Source organism: Littorina saxatilis, linkage group LG16 (assembly GCF_037325665.1).
Source record: "Littorina saxatilis isolate snail1 linkage group LG16, US_GU_Lsax_2.0, whole genome shotgun sequence".
Classification (NCBI taxonomy): Eukaryota; Metazoa; Mollusca; class Gastropoda; order Littorinimorpha; family Littorinidae; genus Littorina; species Littorina saxatilis.
This window is the reverse complement of record NC_090260.1, coordinates 11,422,894-11,430,845: the sequence shown is the minus strand read 5'-3', so window position 1 is coordinate 11,430,845 and position 7,952 is coordinate 11,422,894. Positions and strand designations below refer to the sequence as shown.

Below are 7,952 nucleotides of genomic sequence, written 5' to 3'. Positions count from 1 at the left end.
TATAAGAATGTGTAAGTGGAGCGTGGTGGAATGTCCATGTGTGAATGGGTAAGTTGAGCGTATAAGAATGTCCATGTGTGCGATGTGTAAATGAGACATGGATGTGTTCATGTCTGAATGCGTAAGAACAATGCAAGGAATGTCCAGAGAGGTATGTGGAAGGTGTTTCTATAACCTGCCCTGTTATATAGTGCTATATGTTTTATGTAAAATCAATGTCTTGTTTGTACTATTGTTATGTACCACGCCTGAATTTCTCTATGAGATAATAAAGTATTCTTATTCTTATTCTTATTGAGTGTGATGCTAGTGATTGAGGTTGTAAGGGGGTTTGGGGGGTGCAAGTTTGAATATATATGTGGGATATATTATATTCTCAGGGTTGGATAACTGAATGGATTGATACAGGTGACATTATGATCAATTTTGTGTCAATTAGTCAGACGTGAATGTTCTCTTGAGCATACATTTATGAAACTGGAACACCTTTTTTTTTTTTGGGGTGGGGGCGGGGGCCCATATACAATGGAATCCACCGTTAAACTTAAGACCTATAAAACAAATCTGAGAAAAACAGTCTTAACATGGGGGTACATTTTCAGAGATTATGAATTTAGTTAGTTAGCTTATGCTTTTCGGGTCCAGCGGACCATAATAGGCCAAATCAGGACCCCACAGGTTAATCATTACACATATTTAGGTAAAAACAATTCTAATACATAAAATCAGTAACGTCACCCAAAGGCAACAAAAAAGTCAAAGCAAAACCCTAAATGTCAAACAGATTAAGTAGTTTTAAAATTCAAATCTTAAAATAAAGACCAGACTCCTTTAAAAACCCAAAAAGAGCTGTAGAGCTGACCAAGAGATTATGTTTCTTTTCTTTATTTGGTGTTTAACGTCGTTTTCAACCACGAAGGTTATATCGCGACGGAGAAAGGGGGGGGGGGGAGATAGGATAGAGCCACTTGTCAAGTGTTTCTTGTTCACAAAAGCACTAATAAAAAAAATTGCTCCAAGGGCTTGCAACGTAGTACAATACATTACCTTACTGGGAGAATGCAAGGTAAGAGAATGAAAGGTAAATATGCGCCGACATGGCTGCAATCTACTGGCCGTATAAAATTTCATCTCACACGGCATCACTGCAGAGCGCCTAGAACTGTACCCACGGAATATGCGCGATATAAGCTTCATTGATTGATTGATTGATTGAAGTTTCGATTATGAATAGAACATCTGAGAAAACAGGTTCTTGAGAGGGTGGAGGGTGGAGGGTGGAGGGTCTAATCAGGGGGCGGGGGTCTTAAAGGGGAGGGAGTCTTCCACCGGGTAGGATTGTTTGAGGAGGGCGGAGTGATCAGGAGGAAGTAAGTCTTCTATCGGGTAAAGATTGGGGGGGGGGGGGAGGGAGTAATCTATTGGGGGGAAGAGGTAGACTTTAAAATGGGTTCCACTGTAATAGGATTTACGAAGCATTTGCTTTTCTTGTTGATAAAAGGGGAGTTGATGCTTGTGTCTTTCAGACGAGAAGATGATCATCCGCGCGCACATTCTGGACTTGAAAGGTGAGTAAAATACTTGTGACGGACTCTCTCTCTCTCTCTCTCTCTCTCTCTCTCTCTCTCTCTCTCTCTCTCTCTCTCTCTCTCTCTCTCTCTCTCTCTCTCTCTCTCTCTCTATCTCTCTCTCTCTCTCTCTCTCTCTCCCCCTCTCTCTCTCTCTCTCTCTCTCTCAACACACATACAATGCTAACCTCATTTCAGGATGAGTGTGATCAAGTTTATCTGTGCGTGTGCGTGTGTGTGTGTGTGCGTGTGTGTTTGTGTGTGTGTGTGCGTGCGTGTGTGCGTGCGTGTGTGTGTGTGTGTGTGTGTGTGTGTGTGTGTGTGTGTGTGTGCGTGTGTGTCGATCAGGTAATAATGTCCTGGAAAAGCACGTGCCTCTTTTCCGTTACATGAATACCCCCCCCCCCCCTCCCCGCCCCCCCCCCCCCCCCCCCCCCCCCCCCACCTCCCTCAGACAAGTCTCAAAACACTCCAACCTGGTTTGAGAATATGTCAAGAATACTTAAAAATTGGCTGCACCCTTTTTCTCTTGAAACCGTTCGGGTTGAATTGTCCGATCTGGCCCGGTGTTTACATGGGATAAGACTATCCCTACACTTGGACACATACCAAAACTCAACGTCCTAACTGCCTGCTGTTTAAAGTGCAGTGTGTGTGTATTTGCGCTATATAAATATATACATGTATTATATTATTATATTTTATTGTTTGCATCATTTTTTCTGATATTTTACAATATATATATATATATATGAGCCTGTGCCAAAACGTGGTCTGCCGAAAGAGCCGACATGTTCATGCATTACTGTTCATCAACCGCACTTTCAATCGCAAAAAGCACTGAACAGTTTGAAAGCATGTATGTTAAAGACATAGCAAAGACAGTTTCAGAAGCTTGCATGCATTACACCTACATGAAAAAAATAAAAATGTTAGCCGAAGCGAGCAAATCCGGCGACTTAAAAGTGGGACATTCCGTACATGGTGTTTTGTTCATCCGCGGTCCAGAAATCTCCGTCGGCAAGTTAGAACAAGGAACTTAGTCGATAAATATCGACAGGGGGCGGACAAATGGTGCTTCACAGATCAGCTGACAGGCATTCATTTTCTGCAATCTCACTGCACACCTCTTCCAAAAGTGGAACTGTCACCTGTTGACATTTAAAAACACATGTAAATGTACACACAGTGACACAATAAAAAATCATGCGTAATGAGAATTATCCAAAAATATTATATGATGCACTGGTATCAAATGTGTTATGGTATTTTATGTTATCACAGAATCTAAGTCTTGAAAAATACACATGTTCACACAAAAATATGGCAAATACCACATGAGACTGAAATATACACAAATCTGCAGTAACTTGACTGAGAAATCACAAGCGGGTGTAGTTGTAGGCATCACAATCACAAGACAAACAAATTCTGCCTTTATGTTTAATATTTTTCAACAATAAATGTTGCAAATGTAACGAATAACTTCTCACCTTTTGTGAAATAATACTTTGAGCTTGACACACTTCTGACTGTACAGGGGTTTTCATCAACAACAAAAGTGGTGCTTGCTTCCTGAAACAAAATTATTCAATGATGAAAAGAACTGAATGTGGCAGTGTTCAAAGTGATATTCAAACTTGTATACAACTATCAGTACCTATACTGTAAAACGAGAAGGCTATTGGCATGCTCGTCAATCAGTATGTGTCATTCAGTGTTTTGTGCTGTAACAATGAAATGCAATCAATGCAAGTTCTTGTAGTCTAGAAATAAATACAACAATAATTTCAATTGAAACCACAAACTAGTCAAATAAATTGTGTAAATAGTTGGACAAAGAGATGCTTATTAACCCAGGGAAATAACAGGATTTCTTAGCAAAACTTTCCCAACCCAATTACCTGATTCGGTCCGGCTTTTCTGCTTTTAACACTTACTTTCAGTTTCACTAGAATATCATATCACAACTACAAGAATAACAATGGAACAGGAATGAGATTTTGTTTTGTTTTTGTAAACTACATCAGGATTTAACTCTGCTTACATACAAAATACGGACAGTGACGTTCAATCGTGGTGGCTGATCAGTGCACTGACTGACGGACGATTCGATTTGATCGCTTCACCACGCCTTTCCAACTATGTGCTCCCATACAGTTTTGGTAGATACATGCTTGTGCAAGTATGTTATTAGTATTACCAATATGAATCTTATTTTCCTTTCGATGGTCAGTTTTACTCACCTCTGTCACCTCTGTAACGGCAGTCACCTCTGCGAATGCTGTCGAAGAATCTAACCGAAAGTAAACATTCTGGGAATCTACGCGCATCGGCCTTGACGCAAGTTCAATGCTGAGCCAATGAGCGCGCCGCGGCGAAGTTGGCCGCTGTAAGTCTCGCAGCGCTGGCTGGCTGAGCGAGTTGCGTGTCCATCCATATTTAGGTCCAAGCCGCACCGTGAGACCAGATTAGTAGGTGCTTGATTTTGGTATTTTGATTTTACATAACATTAAACCTTTCTTGGGGTTCATGGTCATGGCAACAGCCATAATAATATTATATCATGTATAATATTACATTTCAGCATATTTGAATTACATGTCATCATACCAAACTGTCATGCATGTGTATTCCTACATCATTCTGATTGATCACAACCAAACCTACTATCAGTGGACACATCCAAATGTAAGCGCCTGTTCTTGACAACTTTTAATCGATCTAAAAATAGCAACTTGCTGGGCCCTTTGCCGCCAACAGACACTGTTTGGCCTGTAGGTAAAATGTACAATGTATTTTCTGATTTGTGCACAAAAGCTTTTTTTCTTTTTTCTTTTTTTTAACATAACAATGTTTAATGTCACTGTATGTTTAAAAGACCATGGTCATATTTGTAAAAAAAATGTTAAATTAGAAAATAAATAACATTTTGGTTCATGATTTTTCCTACACCTGTGCTGAAAATAAGACATAAAAATGTCGGTATATAAGTCACTCAAATACAGGTAGGTACGAATGGCTCGGTTTGAGTTTGTTGCAGTTGACCCTGCACAATGCGACATATCATGTTTTTGTTGAACAATTTTGACGTCACCCCTCCCATAGGGTGACGTATTTCACAACTTCCTGTGTTACACAAACTCTGTGATGACCAATTTTGACGTCACCCCTCCCATAGGGTGACGTATTTCACAACTTCCTGTGTTACACAAACTCTGTGATGACCAATTTTGACGTCACCCCTCCCATAGGGTGACGGATTTCACAACTTTCTACAGATGAACAATGTTGCCTTCACACCTCCCAAAGGGTGACGGATGTCACAACTTCCTGTGTACACAAACTGATGACGTATTTCACAACAAAATGGCGCTGCCCATGGTCAACCTCTAAACTATCCGTATAGAATGGGGGCGTCCTCGCCCCCATAAACAGTGCCCATAATATTGATAAATGTACCCTAAATTACCACGAAAAGATGATGTCTACGAAAAAAAAGATGTTTATTGGCAAAATATTTGACTTCAAAAACGTCCATAGCGATCGTAACTCCCTGTGTCTCCAGCGAACTCACGATACGTCCCTCGATTTTCGAATCTACGAACGTCATTATCGCAACCGAAAGTTGTAAGCAGCAGTAAATAAAAAGTTTTATTTGATTTGCAAACAATTGATTTAAAATAAAAGTATTTTGAGTAGTTTTGAGAAGTTTTTAGGTTGAATGCAATTTTCATGTCTTTTTGTTACGATCGCTCAATATTCAATAACTTATTTTAAATGACCGCGGAAGTATCGGGGCTGCTGTTATAAATAGCAAAAACGTTACACGCACGCAGTTGGACTCCATTTTGCTACACGGATGGCCGACTTTCGCAGGGAAGGTAAGTTTTCGTTTCATGTCTCCTGTTTGATGAGCGTTACGATCGACATAAAGTTACGATCGACTCAAAATTCTTCAAGTTTTTTACTTATTCGCTGTGTTATAGCTAGTAGCAAAGAATATGTTCTGGGTGATTCTTCCTTTCATATTTTAAGCATTTGTCTGGACTGAAAAAGTTCGTTGAAGCACGCTGGTTGTTTTTTTTTGTTGAATTGAGACACAGGGACAGTTTTACGTTTAGGTCTTCGTTACGATCGATCCATATTCTGTGATGTCTTTGTTACGATCGACTGAACATTTTCACGGCTAGCAATAGCAACAGCAAACAATGGTTCCGCTTGGATTAGCAAGTAATGTATGAGTTTTCGGACTTGTTTTTAGAGGGGGAATCGAAACGAGGGTCGTGGTGTATGTGTGTGTGTGAGTGTGTGCGTGCGTGCGTGTGTGTGTGCGTGCGTGTAGAGCGATTCAAACCAAACTACTGGACCGATCTTTATGAAATTTGACATGAAAGTTCCTGGGAATGATATCCCCGAACGTTTTTTTCTTTTTTTCGATAAATACATTTGATGACGTCATATCCGGATTTTTGTAAAAGTTGAGGCGGCACTGTCACACCCTCATTTTTCAATCAAATTGATTGAAATTTTGGCCAAGCAATCTTCGACGAAGGCCGGACTTCGGTATTGCATTTCAGCTTGGTGGCTTAAAAATTAATTAATGACTTTGGTCATTAAAAATCTGAAAATTGTAAAAACAACAATTTTTTTTATAAAACGATCCAAATTTACGTTCATCTTATTCTTCATCATTTTCTGATTCTAAAAACATATAAATATGTTATATTTAGATTAAAAACAATCTCTGAAAATTAAAAATATAAAAATTATAATCAAAATTAAATTGTCGAAATCAATTTAAAAATACTTTCATCTTATTCCTTGTCGGTTCCTGATTCCAAAAACATATAGATATGATATGTTTGGATTAAAAACACGCTCAGAAAGTTCAAACGAAGAGTGGTACAGAAAAGCGTGCTATCCTTCTTAGCGCAACTACTACCCCGCTCTTCTTGTCAATTTCCCTGCCTTTGTCATGAGCGGTGGACTGACGATGCTACGAGTATACGGTCTTGCTGAAAAATTGCATTGCGTTCAGTTTCATTCTGTGAGTTCGACAGCTACTTGACTAAATGTTGTATTTTCGCCTTAAGCGACTTGTTCTTGGTTTGGTTGTGAAATATTTTTCGAGAAGGCCACTCGAGGATCTTCTTGCGTCAATCGTAACGCAAGACATGTAACTCTCACTGTGTCTCGGTTACGAATGACACAAAGTATTTTTGGACAGCTATGCATTTACATACGTATGCCTTTCTTTTCTATTTAAGGTCTGCGTTTTACTTTTAACTTTTGGAATTGAGAGTTTAGGGTTGTGTTTTTTTGTTTTTTTTTTAATGTTTGTAGCTTTGATTTACGAGGAATGCATGTCGACCGTAACTTTTCTTGGGAAGGACACAGTATTGTTTTATGTCCTTTGTTACTTGTTTTTTTAGTTACCTCAATTACCAGCCTTGTAAATAAATGACTCTGCAGATGAAAGCATATTAATTTATGGTGATTGTGTCAACTTAGACACATCTCTTTGTAGGAAATCCAGTACAGTCTTAGTTCTTAGGACTGATGTTAGAAGTGGTATTGTTGCTCTTAAAAGTGAAATGTTACATTTATCTGGGAGAGGTAGAAGAGACAGGGGTCAGTGCTGTAGAAACCGCACTTGAACATGTCATTAATTCTAGATGTGCTGTGGGAAAATATTTTTCTGTCTTGTACTTGAGCCTCATTTCTTTTTCGTGATTGTAAGGTCTGCGACTGCAAGTCAGATTGTCACCCCAGGCTGAACGAGTCCGGAAGCAGAACAACGAGCGATCCAAAGAGTACAGACAACGGCTAAAGCTGGACCCTGAACGCTACGATGTCTGCCATGAACGAACTTTGGAGAGGAACAGAAGACATGCTATTCTTACACAAACACGTTTGCACCCACGCGTATGGCTTTGCTTGCAAAGTACACCAACTTTTTGAAAAATACACTCAACGTTTTGGGAAAGTACTCTTGCCTCGGGTTTAGTGTAAACAGGTCTGCATCTGGTTTGGTCTGACTCCCTTCTGACAGTGACAGTCTGGCAAGTTTGCTGATCATGCATAGCCCGAGTAGATTAATTTATTTGATGGGGGAAGCCAATTTTACGAACTTTGCAGTTATCATTATCATATTATTTTACATGTAGGCATTGGCAGCTAAAGCTATGTGTGAAAGCTGATCTGTGATTTTCTCTAGTCTTGTACATTGTGGTACTTTGAATGCTTGTGTGTATTTATTGGTAGAGGTGCAAATTTTTTTTTAAATCTCTGATTACCAATTTGTGATTGATCAAGTCTTGTATTTACCTTTGTAGGGTGCTAGTGTGCCATGTGTTTCTTTGATTATGTGCATGACTATTT

General features: G+C 39.4%; 2 long non-coding RNA genes across 2 annotated transcripts in view; one reads left to right on the top strand and one right to left on the bottom strand.

The window, feature by feature from the left end:
* Positions 1-2,314: 2,314 nt before the first annotated feature.
* Positions 2,315-4,566, bottom strand: LOC138950393 (uncharacterized). The gene is made up of 3 exons (XR_011450644.1): positions 3,815-4,566; positions 3,062-3,143; positions 2,315-2,719 (listed from the first exon to the last, which is right to left on the bottom strand). It is a non-coding gene; the product is annotated as an uncharacterized lncRNA (long non-coding RNA).
* Positions 4,567-5,269: 703 nt separating this feature from the next.
* LOC138950394 (uncharacterized) overlaps positions 5,270-7,952 on the top strand; it is a 3,278-nt gene continuing 595 nt past the window's right edge. The window contains exons 1-2 of the long non-coding RNA XR_011450645.1: positions 5,270-5,452; positions 7,312-7,952. The exon at positions 7,312-7,952 is cut by the window's right edge and continues 595 nt beyond it. This is a non-coding gene — a long non-coding RNA (uncharacterized lncRNA). The remainder of the gene's footprint in view (positions 5,453-7,311) is intronic.